We start from the raw sequence: 22,404 nt of genomic DNA, 5'->3' as shown, positions 1-22,404 counted from the left end.
TCTTCTATCTTTTCTCTTGATTTTACTTGAAAGCTTTCAATCTTCATCCAACTGAGTAGTTATCTTGGAAGAGAAGCTATTCAAACTTGGATCTCTTTTGAACCTTGGAAGAGAAATGAAGAGATCAAGCTAGAAATGCTTTCTCATGCTGGACCAAATTGGGTTTGGATGGGTATGTGACTGTAACCCTCTCAATACTTGGTTTGGGAAATGTATGTGGTATAATCAGTGACCACAGTTCATCTCTTCTCATGAGCAATTGACCAAGGAATTGGCTATTGATCAAGATTTGTGAGATTGAATTGCAAGAAATTGCAATTCAATCACTTAAGATTGCCAAGGAGATCAATGAGTGCATTGATTGAGGAAGAGATGAAAATGAACTTGATCCGGAGAATTGCAACATCTCCTAAGCCCAATGAACTCCCCATCTCTAATCTTACCCATTCTCTTTAATTTCTGCGATTTACTTTTATGAGCAAATCCCCCATTCCCATTTATAATTCTGCAATTTATTTTCAGTCATTTACTTCCAGTCCTTTATTTCTAGCATTTACTTTTTTGTTATTTACATTCCCGCCATTTTATTTTCTGCAACTCTCAACCCAATTTTTAGATTCGCTCAACTAGAACATTCTACTAATTAAAGTTGCTTGATCAATCAATCCCTGTGGGATTCGACCTCACTCTATTGTGAGTTTTTACTTGACGACAACTTCGGTACACTTGCCGAAGGAAGATTTGTTGAGAGACAAGTTTTCCCCGCATCAAGTTTATGGCGCCGTTGCCGGGGATTGATTGTGTATCAACAATGATTAGATTGGAAGATCACGAGATTGAGCATTTTTATTTTGTGAATTTCATTTTTCTGTTTGAGTGATTTACTTTTTGTTTTAGCTTAACTTCTTCCCTTTTCCCTCTACCCGTTTGTTTTTCTTTGTTATTTTCAATTCTGTTTGCTAACCCACTAACTGTTTGATATATTGCATCACCCACAACTAACAATAACTCTGACAGAATACTGTCTGCACCTATTTTCTTTGCTTGTACTTGTTGGTTGTATGACAGGGAGAAGAAGCGGGGCTTCAACTTCCTTTGATTATGAACTAGAGAGAACCTTCCTTAGACTAAGGAGGGAGGCAAAAGAAAAACGAGTAGTTGGTGATGAAGAAGAGGAGGAACAGTTTGAGGAATACTTTGAACCAAACATGGAAGAAAACATGGAAAATCATCATGAAGAAGAGACTCACAACCATGGCAGAGGAGGTGGAGCAAATCATGCTGGGGAGGATAGAAGAGTTTTGGGCTCTTACATTAATCCAAACCCAGGCAATTGTGGAAGTAGCATCCAAAAGCCAACAATCCATGCCAACAACTTTGAACTTAAACCACAGCTCATCACCCTTGTTCAGAACAACTGTTCGTTTGGAGGAGGTGTTCAAGAAGATCCCAACCAACATTTGACCGCCTTCCTGAGAATATGTGACACAGTAAAATCTAATGGTGTTCATCCTGACGCCTATAGATTGCTCTTATTTCCCTTCTCACTCAGAGACAAGGCAGCCAAGTGGCTGGAATCCTTCTCAAGGGAGAGCTTGACAACTTGGGAGGATGTGGTGAACAAATTCTTAGCAAGATTCTACCCTCCTCAACGAATCAATAGGCTGAGAGCTGAGGTTCAAACTTTCAGGCAACAGGATGGTGAGACTCTGTATGAAGCATGGGAGAGGTTCAAAGACTTAACAAGGAGGTGTCCACCTGACATGTTCAACGAATGGGTCCAGCTGCACATTTTCTATGAAGGGCTCTCTTATGAGTCAAAGAAGGCAGTAGACCATTCATCTGGAGGGTCCTTGAACAAGAAGAAGACCATTGAGGAAGCCATAGATGTTATTAAAATAGTAGCAGAAAATGACTACTTCTATGCTTCCGAAAGAGGGAACACAAGAGGAGTGATGGAGCTAAATAATGTAGACGCTCAGTTGGCCCAAAACAAGCTCATTACCGAGCAGCTGGCTGACCTCACCAAGAAGATGGAGATGAACCAAGTAGCAGCAATCTCCACTTCATCAACAACACAAGAAGGAGTAAACCAAGAAGCAGAAGGGAGTCAGGAGCAAGCCAACTACATTGGGAATTCACCAAGGGAAAACTATGATCCATACTCCAAGACTTACAACCCTGGATGGAGAAACCACCCGAACTTTGGGTGGGGAAGTGAGCAAGATCAAAACCAAGACCAGAGACGTTACAACTCCAACAACAATGCAGCTCACCAACAATTCACCCAGAGGACATCTCAACACCCCCACAACAACACTTCTCCACATACTTATCAAAACCAAAACAGCACATCTGCTCCGAACCACTCATCAATTGATGACAGGCTCTCTAAGATTGAAGCCTTACTTGAAGGAATATGCCAAGAGATTCAAGAAAATAAGGTGTTCAAAGAGGAGGTGCGAGCCAATATTAAGAACCAGGGAGAAACCATTAGGAAGATGGAATTTTAGGTGGGATATTTAGCTGAGAAGATTCCCAAACCTACTGATAGCTTCCCAAGTGACACTGAGAAAAACCCCAAGGGAGAAGCAAAGAAAGTAAGATGGGAAGATTGCAAAATGGTCACTACAAGTGATCAAGAGATTGAAGACAAGCAAGGCAAAATGTGCAAACAACCTAAAGACATCTCAACAAAGGAGGAGGATAGAGATCACAAAGAACCAGAAATCTCACAACAAGAGCTGCTGAAGCTCTATGCACCATTCCCTCAACTGCTCAATGGTGCTGTGGGAAAAAGAATATACTCAAGGTTCCTAGACTTGTTTGCATCTCTGCATGTGAACATACCATTCATCAAGGCAATTCAACAAATGCTTGCATTCATCAAGTATATGAAGGAACTTCTTCCCAGGAAAAGCTCACTTAAGGGAGGGCAGACTATAGTGATGAACAAGGAATGTAGTGCCCTTATTCAACCTGAGTTGCCTACAAAAAGAAGAGACCCAGGAAGTTTTCATATCCCTTGTGCCATAGGTGAAAATATGTTCGACAGAGCACTATGCGATTTAGGGGCCAGCATCAACTTACTGCCCTTATCCCTGGTGAAGAGGCTGCAGATCAATGAGATAATGCCTACAGATGTCATTATCAGACTGGCTGACAAAACTCAAAAGCAAGCAATAGGAGTGGTGGAAAATGTGTTGCTAAAGGTTGGAAAGTACTTTCTCCCAACAGACTTTGTCATTCTGGACATGGAAGAAAGTCACACTCACCTAATCATATTGGGAAGACCATTTCTAGCTACGGTCAGAGCACTTATCGATGTAGAGAAAGGGGAGCTAATATTGAGAATCCATGATGAACGACTCAGCTTCAATGTTTTCAAACTCTCACAAGAAACAGATCAAGAGGACAAGGAACTAAGCACAAATGATAATGAGACACTGAAGGAGGAAACAAACACTGAAGCACAGCCAGTTCGATCTGAGACCCCCTTAACTGACAAACAAGGAAAACAGCAATTGCCACAGCTCAAGGAAAAGTCGGAGGAACCCAAACCTCTAGAGGCAGGTGAAGACAGCATCACAACTCCTTGGAGAAAAGAGGTCACCAAGGGGAAGGCAACCTCAAAAGAAACAAAGAAGAAGGTACCAAGGAGATGGAGGAACAAGAAGATCCCTACGGAAGACTTCTCTCCAAGGGATAGAGTTGTCTCAGCCTACTTCCCAGATATTCCCCCTAATCTCCCTACTATGCCATCTCAATTACCCAAGGTCTTCACTATCAACAGAGTTCTTTCCCTGGAACATGTGGAGATCATTGATCCAACCAATGGATACAAGTCTACAGCAAGAGGGGAGGACTTTAAGCACTACCAACCACCGTGATGAAAGAAAAACATCAAGCTAGTGATGCTAAAGAAGCGCTTCATGGGAGGCAACCCATGTTTTATATGCTTTCAGATGATAATGAATAAGTCAATCTTTATGAGCTTCAATCCAAACTTAACAAACAATTGGTGAAAATCTTCTTATACAGAATATAGTGAGGAACAAGTTTGGTGTTCAAAGCAAACCAAGTTGCATGCTAGTCTTGGGAGCTTTGAACACAAAACTTTCATCACAGTGCTTCAAACTAAGTTTGGTGTCACCCCATGGTGCCACCAAAATGCATATAAGGAACCACCAATAGTTAGTTAGTTAGTTAGAATTCATAAATAAACAATCAAATCCTTTCTTTCATTTTATTCTAGCCGTAGAGTTTAATTTTTTTTATGATATTAATTTCCTTAATTCAAATCTTTATAGGAAAGGAAAAGACGTATGAAAAGGGATTGATTGGACAATTAAATGGGGGAGATTTCGCCAATTAATGAAGAGCACTACACACATGTCTCAAGAGGGAACGCATGGGGAAACGCTGCCATGCAACATTGGAGAAAGAAGACCCTTGAAGACCGAACCAATCATTCTCATTAAGTGATGATCCTTGTCTTTCCTTCATACACAACCCCATCCGTCTATTTAGTAAACATTCATGCAATCCACACCCTTCATTCACTCATAATTTTCTTATATAAGTGAACCTTAGTGCATGCTCACTCCTCACTTTCAAATCCCCACTCTCCACACTTCTATTGGCACATTAAACCCTTCATCACACATTGCTTTAACCAACCCACTCTTCATCTATCCGAAGCCTCAAACCCCCTCAAACAACAACTCAAGTCATGGCATCATCAAGCTCAAAGAGGCAAAAGAGGATGGAACCTATGATGAGTACTCCTTTTGATGACAAAAGATTCAAGACTGCCTTTCATGAGCATGAATTTGAGCGGATAAGTGCCAGAAGGATATTGCCAGAATTAATCTTCCAAATCAATGCCAATGAATCACCACAGATTTGGAGAAAAATCGAACAGAGGGGGTGGCAATTGCTCACCAGTCCAGAGGGGAAGATTAATGGAAACCTCAACAAAGAATTCTATGCAAATGCAGTTAGAGAGGATAAGACCCAAGCCCCAACCTTCAAAAGCTATGTAAGAGGAAGGGAAGTGGACTTCAGCCCAAGTGCCATAACAAGAGCTCTTCACTTGAAATCACCTCATTTTGATGAGGAGAGTTATCAGGCAAGGATAAGTAGAAGCCCCGATAAGGATGAGCTTTCAGAGATAGCATCAGATATTTGTGTCATAGCCGCTGACTGGGAGAGGTATTCAGATGGGAGACCAAAATTTATAAAAAGGGGAGACCTTCACCCTGAGGCTAAAGGGTGGTTTGAGCTTGTAAGGAGGTCCATCCTACCAGTTGCTAATAATTCAGAGGTCAACATCAATCGAGCCACTATGGTACAATGCTTAGTACAAGGTGGGGAAATCAAAGTGCATGAGCTCATTGCCGAAGGGATTCAAGAGTCAGCTGAGAAAGCTGACTCAGGTGCCAGACTTTGGTACCCCAGCACCATTCTCCACTTGTGCAACAAGGCCAAGGTAATATTTGAGGACAGCAGCCCAGACTGGGTGAACCCAGGGAGGCCAATCACACTCGAGCGAATGGTCTATACCACACCGGCTCAGCAACTAAGAAGGCCACATATAGGAGGGCAAAGGGCCCAGGAAGGAGCTCATCAAGAAGAATACCATCAGGAAGAATATCAACGAGAAGAGCATCATGACTCAGCCAACTTGAATATGACTCACCTTCTAAGAGCCATTGAAGATTTAGGACAGAGACATATGGAAGGACAAGAGCAAATACTGAACCGGCTGAGTCAACAGGAAGCATGGCAAAAACAACAAATGGAGCAGCAGCAGGAACAATACTCCTAGCTCACTCAAGCCATCAACCAAGTGAATGAGAAGTAAGAGATTCAAGAGAAGCACTTGCAAGAGCTCAACCAGCGGCAGATAGCCCAAATGAAAACTTTCAATGAGTTCAGTGTACTCAATGAAGGAAGGCAACTACATAGGGAGGAGTTCTATGTAAACACTCAAGCCGAGTTGAACTACATGACCACTAATATGCATCATCTACACTATGCCATCCCCACATATGATGAGGTCTAAAAAGAATTTGTAGAACAAGAAGAGAGGAAAGTGAAACAGCAAAAGGAGACACTCAAGAAGAAGATGGAAGATAGTGGTTTCTGGAAGAAGCTGCTTGGAAAAGACAAAGGAAGTGGAAGCACAAGCACTCAAGAGAGACACAATGAGGACAAGCAAGGAGGGGAGCACGGGCATCCACATGAATGAAAGGTGGTGGAGTTCCTTTTAGTCCATTGTTTTATATGCTTTAAATAAGGAAGATCTTGTATGAAATAGAACCTGCTTCCATGTTATGTTTAAACTTTTTAAAATTATGTCTTTTAAGTTTTCCTTCTGAATAGGTCCATGATTTCTGGTTTAAATGTCACTGTATCATTCCCTTATTTACTTGTAAGCTTGTCCCTTTTTATCAAATGAAGAAGAGAATGTTTATGTTTTTAAAAGACCAGAGTAGGGTTCATATTGTGGAAGTGCATTCATGAATCTTTGGGGTAGTAATAAGTTAGCTAAGTTGGTTCAACCACAAGGCTAGGAGGACAACTATCTACCCTGAAAACTTGACTTTGGATATACTCATGAGACTAAGATAATAACAAGATCCTAAGAAAAGAAAAGGGAAAGAACAATGGAAGTGAAAAACAAAAGAAAAAGAGTAAGCAGCAAGGCTAGGCATCAATGGTTTTAATCTTGAGGCAAGTGTCTGTGGTGCTCCTGTGTGAGGGATCTACTTGGATGAATAAGCTCTTAGGGGTGCTTTATCACTTGGTAACTTGGGTTAACTAACCCGGGATTATCAGCTGAAAATCCACTATCAAGAGTAACCCTCACTACAAAACATTTAGTAACCCAAAGAGGTGCTGGACACCAAGGTCTCAAGAAAAGAAAATAAATAAACTATATGCCTGTGGTGTGTATGTATGGGGGAGAGACTTGAGGGAGTAAGTCCTTAGGGGTGCTTCAACACCTAGCACCTTGAACCAACTGGTTCGGGAGTGTTGGCTGATGCCAAGGCATCTTAAGCTAGTTTCACTAGCATTTTTTTGATAGTTTTAGTTGTTTTATGCATTTTCTTGAGCTTAAAGTAACCAAGAATGGTTAAAAGAATAACAAAGCAATGAACCATCCATACAGTATGATTTTGATGCAAATTCCATGAGTTTTTAGTTATATTACTTGAATGCTATTAATGGAAGATTTCTCATGAAATTTTGCAAGACTTTGATGCAATTGTTTGGATGATTTCAGGGAAGAAGAGGCTAAGCAAGGAAGCAACAAAATCAATAAAGGAAGCTTGAATATCACATGTGGAGTTTAAGTTCCAGTTTAACCTTAAACTGAAGCTTAAACGTGTTCGACAATTCCACACTCCAGGGTTGCCTTCTTCCATTTCCACGTTTAAGCTTCAGTTTAACCTTAAACTGAAGCTTAAACGTGCTCGAGCTTGTGCCTCCAGGGAGTGCCAGCGTTTAAGCTCCAGTTTAAGCTTAAACTGGAGCTTAAACGTGTTATATGGAACAGCTTGACCATGCCTTCTTCAAACATAAATAACTTGAGCTACAAAACTCCAAATGAGGTGATTCAAAATGCATTGGAAAGAAGACATCTAGAGCTTTCCAAGCATATATGGCATGCATGGTGGATACTAACAATTGAGGGAGAAAACAGCCCCGTAATGTGCATAGAAGAGCATAGTACCAACATGCAATCAGGCCAGCTGACCTCTTCACCTTCCATGAAGTATAACTCGAGTTGTAGAGATTCAATTGAGGTGCTTCTAGTTGCGTTAGAAAGCTGACATCCATAGCTTTCCAACGAGGTATAATAGTCTATATTTGGCATCAAATTGGCAAGGTTGACAAGAGAACAAAGTGACGACTCAAGAAAGGGGGGTGCAACATTTGAGTGTAGTTTAATGGATCATTATCCTTTTTGGATCAATTATGTCACTCTACCCTTCAAGCAAGCAAGGCCCATCAACAACACCAAATCAAGGCCACAAGAATCATCTAGAATAGTTTATTTTCATTTGATTGTAATTTGCTTTGAATTTCATTTTCATTTTGTAATTTAGGGAGCCTATTTAAAGGCCTTAGTTTCTGCATTTGAGAAAAAAGGGGGGATTGAGGGGGAATCCAGCCCCTGAGGGGGAGAACTTTGGATCATTTTCTTTTAGTTTTGTAATTGAATTCAAAGCTATGACTCACTAAACCCCTTTCATTGGGTTAGGGAGATCTATTGTAATTCAATGAATCAATAATAGTTTTATCTTCTTCTTCAATCTTTTCTCTTGAATTTTGTTAGAAAGCTTCTCGATCTAATTCCATTGGGTAGTTGTCTTGGGAAAGAAACTACCCATAATTGGAATCCTTCGGAACCTTGGGAAAGGAATGGAGGATTCATGCTAGAGAAGCTTTCTCACAGTGAATTGGATTGGGGTTTGGATGGATATTGTGACATGTAATCCTACCAAATTGTGGTTCATGAAACTGTGTGGTATAATCAGTGATCGAGCATCATCTCTTCTTATGAACATTTAAACCAAGGGATTGGGAATTTGTTTGTTTTTAGAGAGAATTGGTGAGCCAAGGGATTGGGATCCAATCATATAAGATTGCCAAGCAAAATTTAATGAACGCATTGGTTGAGGAAGAGATAAACATGTTTTGATTCGGAGATCTCAATATCTCCTATAACCCAATGAATTCCCCATTTCTGATTTCCACTTTCTCTTTACATTCTGCAATTCAATTCATGCAATCACCCCCATTCCCTTTTAATTTCAGCAATTTAGCTTCTGCTCTTTAATTCATGCAAATTTAAGATTCCGCCATTTCAATTTCTTGTCATTTACGTTTCCCGCCAATTTTACATTCCGCAACTCTCATCTAAATCTTGATTCCGCTCAACTAGAACACACTTCTAATCCGAATTGCTCACTCAACCAATCCTTGTTGGATTCGACCTCACTCTATTGTGAGTTTTTACTTGACGATAACCGGTGCACTTGCCGGAAGGAATTTTGCCGATCGTGCAATTTCCTAAATCGTAGCATAACAAATTTATGCAGCATCATTGGCTGAAAGCTTATCTTAAAGAGTTGCCCCCTTACAGAGCACTTAGCCTAAATAACACAAATAACCCTTGAAATAACAATAAAAGGATCAACGAATAAAAGTCTCATGAGATATAAACAAAGTAAGTGTTTAGGGACATGATAAAAGTCTGAAAGCCAGTAATGGAATGAACCTAAGTTGCTATGCATGAAACCACCATAAAATCAGTAATATGACTTCCACAAGGATGACTCATTCCTCTGGATATTCCATTCATCATTCTCTTGTTCCAGTACTTGCTTAGGGACAAGCAAGCTTTAAGTTTGGTGTTGTGATGCCAGGGCATCTTGGCCAGTTTCACTGGCCTTTTCTTTACTATTTTTAGGTTAGTTTCATGCATTTCTTTAGGAAATAAGCTAGTTTTGGGTAAATATTCACTTATGCCTTTACTCAAGCATACATTGTGCATTTTACATGATTTTATGAGGATTTTGCATAAGTTTAGTGACAAATATTATGTTGCATTACTCATGACTTGGACTAGAGCTTTGATGCACTTTGTTGCTTGATTTCAGGACCAAAAAGAAGCAAGAAAAAGGGAGGTAACTTGCAAGATTAATGAGAAAAGTGATTGCCAATAACACTCTCAAAAAGCCATCAATGCCCACGTTAGAGAGTCACGTTAACCAAGTTAACGTGAACTCTAACGTGGAGAAAAGAAGTTGAGCCAACGTTAGTGACACTCAACATTGTCACTAACGTTGGCCTATGGTGCTAAGTACCACGTTAACTCCCACGTTGACTTGGTTAACGTGGGAACTAACGTAGAGGATGAAGAGTTGTCGACAACGTTAGTGACACTCAACATTGTCACTAACGTTGAAGCAACCACACAACCCCAAGAGTCACGTTAACTTCCACGTTAACTTGGTTAACGTGGAAGCTAACGATGAGAAATGAAGGATGAGCCAACGTTAGTGACACTCAACATTGTCACTAACGTTGGGATGGCTAAAAGATGGCCACGTTAGAAGCCACGCTAACCTAGTTAACGTGAACTCTAACGTGAGACCTAGGGGCACATTGGAAAGTTAGTGACAATGTTGAATGTCACTAACGTTCTCGAAGGATGGCAAAGGCCACGTTAGAAGCCACGTTAACCTAGTTAACGCGAGCTTTAACGTGAAGCAAGAAGGGGCACACTGGAATGTTAGTGACAATGTTGAGTGTCACTAACGTTCTCGAAGGTTGACAAGGCAACGTTAAAAGCCACGTTAACCTAGTTAACGTGGGTTTTAACGTAAGGCAAAAGGGGTGCATTGGAACGTTAGTGATAATGTTAAGTGTCACTAACGTTCCCGAACTTGGACTTTCACTAAATGATTAACACTCCTTACGCCCTGAGCTTAAGTCTCTGCCCACTCTGCACTTTTTCTCTGCAAGCAAAGCCAAGCCCAAATAAAGAAAGGAACTGCTTCAAACTCAAGATCCAAAGGCCCAAGACTTGAAGAGTGAACTAGAAGTTGAGAAGAGTAGTATATATAGGAGTAGCTTTGAATTGTAAAATAGTTCTGGAGGCTGAAGAACTACTCTCTGTATTTTACTTTCTTTGCAATTTCTAGTTTTATGATGTATTCTCCATCTTTGTTTTCATTTTCAAGAGCTATGAACAACTAAACCCCTTTCATTGGGTTAGGGAGCTCTGTTGTAATTTGATGGATCAATACTAATTTTCATTGTTCTTCTTCTATCTTTCCTCTTGATTTTACTTGAAAGCTTTCGATCTTCATCCAACTGAGTAGTTATCTTGGAAGAGAAGCTATTCAAACTTGGATCTCTTTTGAACCTTGGAAGAGGAATGAAGAGATCAAGCTAGAAATGCTTTCTCATGCTGGACCAAATTGGGTTTGGATGGGTATGTGACTGTAACCCTCTCAATACTTGGTTTGGGAAATGCATGTGGTATAATCAGTGACCACACTTCATCTCTTCTCATGAGCAATTGACTAAGGAATTGGCTATTGATCAAGATTTGAGAGATTGAATTGCAAGGAATTGCAATTCAATCACTTAAGATTGCCAAGGAGATCAATGAGTGCATTGATTGAGGAAGAGATGAAAATGAACTTGATCCAGAGAATTGCAACATCTCCTAAGCCCAATGAACTCCCCATCTCTAATCTTACCCATTCTCTTTAATTTCTGCGATTTACTTTTATGAGCAAATTCCCCATTCCCATTTATAATTCTGTAATTTATTTTCAGTCATTTACTTCCAGTCCATTAATTTTAGCATTTACTTTTCTGTTATTTACATTCCCACCATTTTATTTTCTACAACTCTCAACCCAATTTCTGGATTCGCTCAACTAGAACATTCTTCTAATTAAAGTTGCTTGATCAATCAATCCCTGTGGGATTCGACCTCACTCTATTGTGAGTTTTTACTTGACGACAACTTCGGTACACTTGCCGAAGGAAGATTTGTTGAGAGACAAGTTTTCCCCGCATCATTAGAGAAGACAAAACCAGGGCCCCAACCTTCAAAAGCTATGTAAGAGGAAAGGAGGTAGACTTCAGCCCAAATGCTATAACAAGAACTCTTCACTTGAGATCACCACATTTTGATGAGCCCAGTTATCATGCAAGGATAAGTAAGAGCCCTGACAATGATGAGCTCATAGAAATTGTGACTGACATCTGTGTCATAGCAGCTGATTGGGAGAGGTATGCAGATGGAAGACCCCGGTTCATCAAGAGGGGAGACCTTAGCCCGGAAGCCAAAGGGTGGTTTGAACTCGTAAGGAGGTCCATCCTCTCAGCTGCAAATAATTCAGAGGTCAATATTAATCGAGCGACTATGGTACATTGCCTAGTACAGGGTGGAGAAATCAATGTGCATGAACTCATAGCTGAGGGGATTCAAGAGTCAGCTGAGAAGGCTGATTCAGGTGCCAGGCTTTGGTACCCCAGCACCATTCTCAGATTGTACACAAAGGCCAAGGTCGTCTTTGAGGATAGCAATCCAGACTGGGTGAACCCTGGGAGGCTAATGACTATCCAGCGTCTGGTCTATACTACACCTGCTCAGCAACAAAGAAGGCCACAAATAGGGAAGCTAAAAGCGAAAGAAGGAGCTCACCAAGAAGAGCATCATCAGGAAGAATATCAACAAGAAGAGCATCATGACCCAACCGACTTGAATATGAACCACCTTCTAAGAGACAGATGGAAGGACAAGAGCATATACTAAACCTTCAGTCCAACTGGATGAGCCGACAAGAAGTATGGTAGAAACAACAAATGGAGCAGCAACAGGAACAATACTCCCAGCTCACTCAAGCCATCCACCAAGTTACTGAGAGGCAAGAACTTCAAGATAAGCACTTGCAAGAACTCAATCAGCGGCAAATAGCTCAGATGAAAGCATTCAATGAGTTCACTGTACTTAATGAAGGACGGCAACTACATAGGGAGGAGTTCAACATAAACACTAAGGCCAAGTTGAACTACATGTCTAGTAATATGCATCATCTACACTATGCCATCCCTACATATGATGAGGTCCAAAAAGATTTTGTAGAACAAGAAGAAAGGAAGGTGAAACAGCAGAAGGAAACACTCAAGAAGAAGATGGAAGATGGTGGTTTCTGGAAGAAGTTGATTGGAAAAAGCAAAGGGAATGGGAGTACGAGCACTCAAGAGGGACACAAGGAGGACAAGCAAGGAGGAGAGCATGGGCAACCACATGAGTAAAAGGTGGTGGAGTTCCTTCTTTGGTCCATCTTTTTCTATGCTTTGAATAAGGAAGATCTTGTATGAAATAGAACATGCTTCCATAATAGTTTGAACCTTTTCAATTCTGTCTTTTAAAGTTTTTTTTTGAATAGGTCTATGTTTGCTAGTCTCTATGTCACTGCATCATTTCTTTACTTACTTTTATGCTTGTCCCTTTGAATCAAATGAGAAAGAGAATTAGTGTTTCAAAAGACCAGAGAGGAGTTCATACTATGGAGTAAGTTCATGAGTTTATGGTATTGTTATAAGTTAGCTAAGTTGGTTCAACCACAAGGTGGGAGGACAACTATCTGTCATGAATACTATGCTTGAGACACACCCCATGAGACTAGCTAAATAAGAAGATCCTAATAAGAAAAAAAGAAAGAACAATAAAGGTTGAAAAATAAAAGAAAAAGAGTAAGCAATAAGGCTAGGCACCAATGGTTTTAATCTTGAGGCATATGTCTGTGGTGCTCCTGTATGAGGGATCTACTTGGATGAATAAGCTCTTAGGGGTGCCTTATCACTTGATAACTTGGGTTAACTAACTCGGGATTATCAGCTGAAAGTTCACTATCAAGAGTAACCTTCACTACAGAGCATTTAGTAACCCAAAGAGGTGCTGGACACCAAGGTCTCAAGAAAAGAAAATAAATAAACTATATGCCTGTGGTGTGTATGTATGGGAGAAAGAGACTTGAGGGAGTAAGTCCTTAGGGGTGTCTTAACACCCAGCACCTTGAACCAACTAGTTCGGGAGTGTTGGCTGAAAGCTTATCTTAAAGAGTCGCCCCCTTACAGAGCACTTAGCCTAAGAACACAAATAATCCCTGAAATAACAATAAAAGGATCAATGAATAAAAGTCTCATGGGATGTAATCACAGTGAGTATTCTAGGACATGATAAAAGTCTGAAAGCCAAGAATGAACCTAAGTTGCTATGCATGAAACCACCAAAAAACCAGGGACATGACTTCCACAAGAATAATTCATTTCTCTTGGCATTCCATTCATCATTCTCTTGTTCCAGTACTTGCTTAGGGACAAGCAAGCTTTAAGTTTGGTGTTGTGATGCCAGGGCATTTTGGCCAGTTTCACTGACCTTTTCTTTACTGTTTTTAGGGTAGTTTCATGCATTTCCTTAGGAAATAAGTTAGTTTTGGGTAGATATTCACTTACATCTTGATTCGAGCATACATTGTGCACCTTACATGATTTCATGAGGATTTTTCATGAATTTAATGACAAATTGGATGTTGCATTTCCCATGACTTGGATTAGAACTTTGATGCACTTTATTGCTTGATTTCAGGACAAAAGAAGCAAAGAAGAACCACATTAGTGGCTACGTTAGTTATACTAACGTTAACACTAACGTGGAATGGGAGTAACTTTCAAAGTTAATGAGAAAAGTAATTGCCAATATCGCTCTAGAAGCCATCATTGCCCACGTTAAGAGTCACGTTAACTAAGTTAACGTGAACTCTAACGTGGAAGAAAGGAAATGGAGCCAACGTTAGCGACACTAAACATTATCACTAACGTTGGACCAAGCTCATAAGTGGCCACGTTAGTTGCCACGTTAACTTAGTTAACGTGGCCTCTAACGTTGAGAAGTAAAGGGAAAGCCAACGTTAGTGACATTCAACTTTATCACTAACGTTGGCCAAGTCACAATAAGCCACGTTAACTCCCACGTTAACCTAGTTAACGTGGAAGCTAACGTGAAGAAACAAGGTGGTCGACAACGTTAGTGACACCAAACATTGTCACTAACGTTGGAAGGAACCCACACAAGCCCCTATAAGCCACGTTAAGTCCCACGTTAACTTAGTTAACGTGGAAGTTAACGTGAAGAAGGGAGGTGATCGCCAACGTTAGTGACACCCAACATTGTCACTAATGTTGGAATGAGCCCACACAAGCCACTATGAGCCAAGTTAACTCCCACGTTAACTTAGTTAACGTGGAAGCTAACGTGGATAAGGGAATGATGAGCCAACCTTAGTGACACTCAACTTTGTCACTAACGTTGGAGATGGCTAGCATGGCCACATTAGAAGCCACGTTAACCTAGTTAACGTGGACTCTAACGTGAGAAATAGGGGCACATTGGAACATTAGTGACAATGGTAAGTGTCACTAACGTTCTCGAAGGTTGGCAAGCCTACGTTAAAAGAGCCACGTTAACTAAGTTAACGTGGACTCTAACGTAGGGAAGGGGGAGACTTCTCAACGTTATTGGGAAAGGCAAGTCCCAATAACGTGTGCGTAGGACAAAGACGCAACGTTAGTGGCAACGTTTGTGCCACTAACGTTGAAGTTAACGTGGCTCTTACTTGGGTGAGGAACGTTAGTGAAAAAGGTGATTGTCACTAACGTTCTCGAACCCATATTTTCACTGAACGTTAATGATGACATGTCACCATGTCATGTTTTTCTATGCTTTTTCCTTTGTTTTCAATAGGTTTTATGCACTTTCTTGAGCCATAAGCAAGCCAATTGGGTAGATTTCCATGTTTCTTTTGATTCAATCAACCATGGATGAATTAATGCAATTTCATGAGATTTTATGCTATGATTGTCATATATTATGAAAGAATAACAAACTCATGATTTTGAGCATAGCTTTGATGTGTTTGGTTGATTGATGATAGGTGAAAAGAGTTTTGAAGAAGGTTGAAGGAAGAAGGAATGGCTAAGAGCAAGAGAGAATAAAAAGTTTGAGCCAAAGTTTGCCTCAAACTTTAGCTCAAATTTTTGGGAAAAAAGCTTGAGCCAAAGTTTGCCTCAAACTTTTTGGCAAACGTTGGCATCACAAAACCTACACCCTGGAGGAAAAAGCTTGCGCCAACGTTTGCCTCAGGCTTTTTGGCAAACGTTGGCGCCACACGCCACAACAGCCTGAAGGGGTATACTTCCAACATGAATAACTTGAGCTACAGAGCTCCAAATGAGGTGATTCAAAAAGCAATGGAAAGTAGGAATTGAGAGCTTTCCAAGCATATATGGCACTGCATGGTGGACACTAAAATTGAGGGAGAAAACTGCCCCGAAATGTGCATAAACGAACATGGTGGCAACTTGCAGTGAGGCCAACTGACCTCTGCACCTTCGACGGAGTATAACTCGAGCTGTGGAACTCCGAATGATGCGCTTTTAATGGCATTGGAAAGTAGACATTCAGGGCTTTCCAACAATGTATAATAGTATGGGGTGAACAATGTGTTTGAGTCTCCAAAATCTGGCGTTTTCGACCATATTTGAGGCAAACGTCGCCTCAAACGCTGCACACCAAAGCCAGCGACCTTGTCCTTTTCAAAGGAGCATAACTTGAGTTGTAGATGTCCAATTGAGGTGATTCCAAATGGGTTAGAAAGCTGACATTCAAAGCTTTCCAACCATATATAATAGTCTATAGTTGGTGGTATGCAAAATTGCTACTCAGGTTGTGAATTTTTGTTCGAAATTGATTCCCTAGCAATGGCACCAAAAACGGATGCACAGGACCATGGTCTAAACATGTCTTCACAACTTCGTATAACTAACCAGCAAGTGCACTTGGTCGTCCAAGTAATACCTTACGTGAGTAAGGGTCGAATCCCACGGAGATTGTCGGTATGAAGCAAGCTATGGTCACCTTGTAAATCTCAGTCAGGCGGATATCAAATGGTTATAGAGTTTTCGAAAATAATATAATAAAATAGGGATAGAAATACTTATGAAATTTATTGGTAAGAATTTCAGATAAGCGAATGGAGATGCTTTCGTTCCTCTGAACCTCTGCTTTCCTGCTATCTTCATCCAATCAGTCTTACTCCTTTCCATGGCTGGCTTTATGTGATACATCACCACTGTCAATGGCTACTTTCGGTCATCTCTCGGGAAAATGATCCAATGCCCTGTCACGGCACGGCTAATCGTCTGGAGGCATCACCCTTGTCAATGGCTTCATCTTATCCTCTCAGTGAAAATGGTCAACGCACCCTGTCACGGCACGGCTATTCATCTGTCGGTTCTCGATCATGCTGGAATAGGATTTACTATCCTTTTGCGTCTGTCACTAACGCCCCGTAATCGCGAGTTTGGAGCTCGTCACAGTCATTCATTCATTGAATCCTACTCGGAATACCACAGACAAGGTTTAGACCTTCCGGATTCTCTTGAATGCCGCCATCATTCTAGCTTACACCACGAAGATTCTTGTTATGAGATCTAAGAGATACTCATTCAGTCTAAGGTAGAACGGAAGTGGTTGTCAGGCACACGTTCATAGGGAATGATGATGATTGTCACGTTCATCACATTCAGATTGAAGTACGAATGAATATCTTAGAAGCGAAACAAGATGAATTGAATAGAAAACAGTAGTACTTTGCATTAATCCTTGAGGAACAGCAGAGCTCCACACCTTAATCTATGGAGTGTAGAAACTCTACCGTTAAAAATACATAAGTGAAAGTCCAGGCATGGCCGAGAGGCCAGCCCTCAAACGTGATCTAAGATAGCATACAACTGATCAAAGATGCCTAATACAATAGTAAAAGGTCCTATTTATAATAAACTAGCTACTAGGGTTTACAGAAGTAAGTAATTGATGCATAAATCCACTTCCGGGGCCCACTTGGTGTGTGCTTGGGCTGAGCTTTGTGTGTTGCACATGTAGAGGTCCTCCTTGGAGTTGAACGCCAGCTTTTGTGCCACTTTGGACGTTCAACTCTGGTTTTGGCTCCTTTTCTGGCGCTGGACGCCAGATTTGGGCAGAGAGCTAGTGTTGAACGCCAGTTTGCGTCGTCTATTCTTGTCCAAAGTATGGACTATTATATATTGCTGGAAAGCCCTGGATGTCGACTTTCCAACGCAATCGGAAGCTCGCCATTTCGAGTTATGTAGCTCCAGAAAATTCATTTTGAGTGCAGGGAGGTCAGAATCCAACAGCATCAGCAGTCCTTCTTCAACCTCTGAATCTGATTTTTGCTCAAGTCCCTCAATTTCAGCCAGAAAATACCTGAAATCATAGAAAAACACAAAAAATCATAGTAAAGTCCATAAATGTGAATTTAACATAAAAACTAATGAAAACATCCCTAAAAGTAACTAGATCCTACTAAAAACATACTAAAAATAATGCCAAAAAGCGTATAAATTATCCGCTCATCACAACACCAAACTTAAATTGTTGCTTGTCCCCAAGCAACTAAAAATCAAATAGGATAAAAAGAAGAGAATATACTATAAATTCCAAACTATCAATGAAACATAGCTCCAATCAGATGAGCGGGACTTATAGCTTTTTGCCTCTTGAATAGTTTTGGCATCTCACTTTATCCATTGAGGTTCAGAATGATTGGCATCTATAGGAACTCAGAGTTCAGATAGTGTTATTGATTCTCCTAGTTCAGTATGATGATTCTTGAACATAGCTTCTTTATGAGTCTTGGCCGTGGCCCTAAGCACTTTGTTTTCCAGTATTACCACCGGATACATAAATGCCACAGACACATAACTGGGTGAACCTTTTCAGATTGTGACTCAGCTTTACTAAAGTCCCCAATTAGAGGTGTCCAGGGTTCTTAAGCACACTCTTTTTTTGCTTTGGACCTTGACTTTAACCGCTCAGTCTCAAGTTTTCACTTGACACCTACACGCCACAAGCACATGGTTAGGGACAGCTTGGTTTAGCCGCTTAGACCAGGATTTTATTCCTTTAGGCCCTCCTATCCACTGATGCTCAAAGCCTTGGGATCCTTTTTATTTGCCCTTGCCTTTTGGTTTTAAGGGTTATTGGCTTTTTGCTCTTGCCTCTTGGTTTTAAGAGCTTTTGGCTTTTTCTGCTTGCTTTTTCTTTTTCTTTCTATTTTTTTTTCTATATTTTTCTTTTCTGCAAGCTTTGTTCTTTGCTGCTTTTTCTTGCTTCAAGAATCATTTTTATGATTTTTCAGATTATCAAATAACATGTCTCCTAGTCATCATTCTTTCAAGAGCCAACATATTTAACATTCTCAAACAACAACTTCAAAAGACATATGCACTGTTCAAGCATACATTCAAAAAAACAAGAAGCATTGTCACCACATCAATATAATTAAACTAAGTTCAAGGATAAATTCGAAACTCATGTACTTCTTGTTCTTTTGAATTAAAACATTTTTCATTTAAGAGAGGTGATGGATTCATAGGACATTCATAACTTTAAGACATAGTTACTAACTACTAATGATCATGTAATGAGGACACAAACATAGATAAGCATATAACATAGAAAACGAAAACAGAAGAAATAAGAACAAGGAATGAATCCACCTTAGTGATGGTGGCATTTCCTCCTTGAGGAACCAATGATGTCCTTGAGCACTTCTATGTCTCTTCCTTGTCTTTGTTGCTCCTCCTTCATTGCTTTTAGATCTTCTCTGATTTCATGAAGGATGATGGAGTGCTCTTGATATTCCACCCTTAGTTGCTTCCAATAATTGTGTGGAAGAAAATGTATCCCCTGAGGTATCTCAGGGATCTCTTGATTTGCAGTCAAATGTTCTACCACTGAGCTATAGACCCTTGATGGAAGCTTTTGTCTTCCCTTTCCTCTTTCTAGAGGTTTCTCTGGCCTTAGGTGCCATCAATGGTTATGGAAAAAACAAAAAAGCTATGCTTTTACCACACCAAACTTAGAATGTTGCTCGCCCTCGAGCAAAAGAAGAAAGAATAGAAGAAGAAGAAGAAGATATGGAGGAGATGGATGGATGTGTGTATTCGGCCATATGGGTGGGATTGGGTGGGAGAGAGATGTTGAATTTTGAAGGTAGTAGGTGTATGGATGTGAGTGGTAAATGGAAAACAGAAGGGATGATCATGAATGGAAAGAGAGATGATGAGGTAGGTGGGGATCCTATGGGGTCTACAGATCCTGAGATGATCCTGTGGGGTCCACAGATCCTGAGATAATCCTGTGGGGTTCACAGATCCTAAGGTGTCAAGGCATTTACATCCCTGCACCAATTTAGGCATGTAAAATGCCCTTGCACACAATTCTGGGCGTTCAACGCCAGGTTGGTGCCCATTTTGGGCGTTCAACGCCCATTTGTTGCCATTTCTGGTGTTGAACGCCAGAACCATGCTTGTTCTGGGCGTTCAGCGCCAGAATGCTGCCCATTTTGGGCGTTCAGCGCCAGAACCATGCTCTGTTCTGGCGTTGAACGCCAGGCAGATGCTCCTCCAGGGTGTGATTTTTCTTCTGCTGTTTTTGACTCCGTTTTCAATTTTTATATTTATTTTGTGACTCCACATGATCATGAACCTAAGAAAACATGAAAAACAAGAATAATAGAGTTAGATAAATAAACATTGGGTTACCTCCCAACAAGCGCTTCTTTAATGTCAATAGCTTGACAGTGGGCTCTCATGGAACCTCACAGATGTTCAGAGCATTATTGAAACTCTCCAACACCAAACTTAGAGTTTGGATATGGGAGTTCAACACCAAACTTAGAGTTTGGTTGTGGCCTCCCAACACCAAACTTAGAGTTTGACTGTGGGGGCTTGGGTTGACTCTGTTTTGAGAGAAGCTTTTCATGCTTCCTCTCCATGGTTGCAGAGGGAGATCCTTGAGTTTTAAACACAAGGGAGTCCTCATTCCATTGAAGGACTAGTTCACCTCTGTCAACATCAATCACAGCTCTTGCTGTGGCCAGGAAAGGTCTTCCTAGGATGATGGATTCATCCTCTTCCTTTCTAGTATCCAGGACTATGAAATCAGCAGGGATGTAAAGGCCTTCAACCTTTACTAATACGTCCTCTACTTGTCCATATGCCTGTTTTCTTGAATTGTCTACCATCTCTAATGAGATTCTAGCAGCTTGCACCTCATAGATTCCCAGTTTCTCTATTACAGAGAGGAGCATGAGGTTTATTCCTGAACCAAGGTCACACAGAGCCTTAAAGATCATGGTGCCTATGGTACAAGGTATTATGAACTTCCCAGGATCCTGTCTCTTCTGAGGCAATGTCAGTTGATCCAGGTCACTTAGTTCATTGATGAACAAGGGAAGTTCAACTTCCCAAGTATCAATGCCAAATAATTTGGCATTTGGCTTCATGATTGCACCAAGGAACTTGGCAGTTTGCTCTTCAGTAACATCCTCATTCTCTTCGGAAGAGGAATACTCATCAGAGCTCATGAAGGGCATAAGGAGGTTCAATGGAATCTCTATGGTCTCTAGATGAGTCTCAGATTCCTTTGGTTCCTCAGAGGGAAGCTCCTTATTGGTCACTGGGCGTCCCAGGAGGTCTTCCTCCTTGGGATTCATGTCCTCCTCTCCCTCATTGGGTTCGGCCATTTTGCTTATGTCAATGGCCTTGCACTCTCCTTTTGGATTCTCTTCTGTATTGCTTGGGAGAGTACTGGGAGGGATTTCAGTGATCCTTTTACTCAGCTGGCCCACTTGTGCTTCCAAATTTCTAATGGAAGACCTTGTTTCATTCATGAAACTCACAGTGGCCTTGGACAGATCAGAGACTAAGTTTGCCAGATTAGAAGTATTTTGTTCAGAGTTCTCTGTCTGTTGCTGAGTGGATGATGGAAAAGGTTTATTATTGTTAAACCTATTTCTTCCACCATTATTAAAGCCTTGTTGAGGCTTTTGATCCTTCCATGAGAAATTTGGATGATTTCTCCATGATGAGTTATAGGTGTTTCCATAAGGTTCACCTAAGTAATTCACCTCTGCTATTGCAGGGTTCTCAGGATCATAAGCTCCTTCTTCATAAGAAGCCTCGTGAGTACTGTTGGATGCAGCTTGCATTCCATTTAGACTCTGAGAGATCATATTGACTTGCTGAGTCAATATTTTATTCTGAGCCAATATGGCATTCAGAGTGTCAATCTCAAGAACTCCCTTCTTCATAGGCGTCCCATTATTCACAGGATTCCTTTCAGAAGTGTACATGAATTGGTTATTTGCAACCATGTCAATGAGTTCTTGAGCTTCTGCAGGCGTTTTCTTTAGGTGAATGGATCCACCTGCAGAAGTATCCAATGACATCTTTGATAACTCAGATAAACCATCATAGAATATATCCAGGATGGTCCATTCTGAAAGCATGTCAGAAGGACACTTTTTGGTCAGTCCTTTGTATCTCTCCCAAGCTTCATAGAGGGATTCACCTTCTTTCTGTCTGAAGGTTTGAACATCCACTCTGAGCTTGCTCAGCTTTTGAGGAGGAAAGAACTTGGCTAAGAAAGCCTTGACCAGCTTATCCCAAGAGTTCAGGCTATCCTTGGGTTGAGAATCCAACCACACTCTAGCTCTGTCTCTTATAGCAAAAGGGAAAAGCATGAGCCTGTAGACTTCAGGATCTACTCCATTAGTCTTAAAAGTATCACAAATCTGCAAGAATTCAGTTAAGAACTGAAAAGGATCTTCAGATGGAAGTCCATGAAACTTGCAGTTCTGCTGCATCAGAGAAACTAATTGAGGTTTCAGCTCAAAGTTGTTTGCTCCAATGGCAGGAATGGAGATGCTTCTTCCA

At 40.8% G+C, this 22,404-nt stretch overlaps 2 non-coding genes across 2 annotated transcripts; one reads left to right on the top strand and one right to left on the bottom strand.

Moving 5' to 3' along the window:
• Nucleotides 1-1,661: 1,661 nt before the first annotated feature.
• Nucleotides 1,662-1,765, bottom strand: LOC148580704 (small nucleolar RNA R71). Its single transcript, XR_015898540.1, has one exon. It is a non-coding gene; the product is annotated as a small nucleolar RNA R71 (small nucleolar RNA).
• A 20,210-nt stretch (nucleotides 1,766-21,975) lies between these two features.
• Nucleotides 21,976-22,079, top strand: LOC148580703 (small nucleolar RNA R71). The gene has a single exon (XR_015896526.1). It is a non-coding gene; the product is annotated as a small nucleolar RNA R71 (small nucleolar RNA).
• The last annotated feature ends 325 nt before the right edge of the window (nucleotides 22,080-22,404 follow it).

This window comes from Arachis ipaensis, chromosome B10 (assembly GCF_059453495.1).
Source record: "Arachis ipaensis isolate K30076 ecotype BB chromosome B10, ASM5945349v1, whole genome shotgun sequence".
Taxonomy (NCBI): domain Eukaryota; kingdom Viridiplantae; phylum Streptophyta; class Magnoliopsida; order Fabales; family Fabaceae; genus Arachis; species Arachis ipaensis.
Note: the sequence above shows the minus strand (reverse complement) of the source record. Positions and strands in the feature narration are given on the sequence as shown.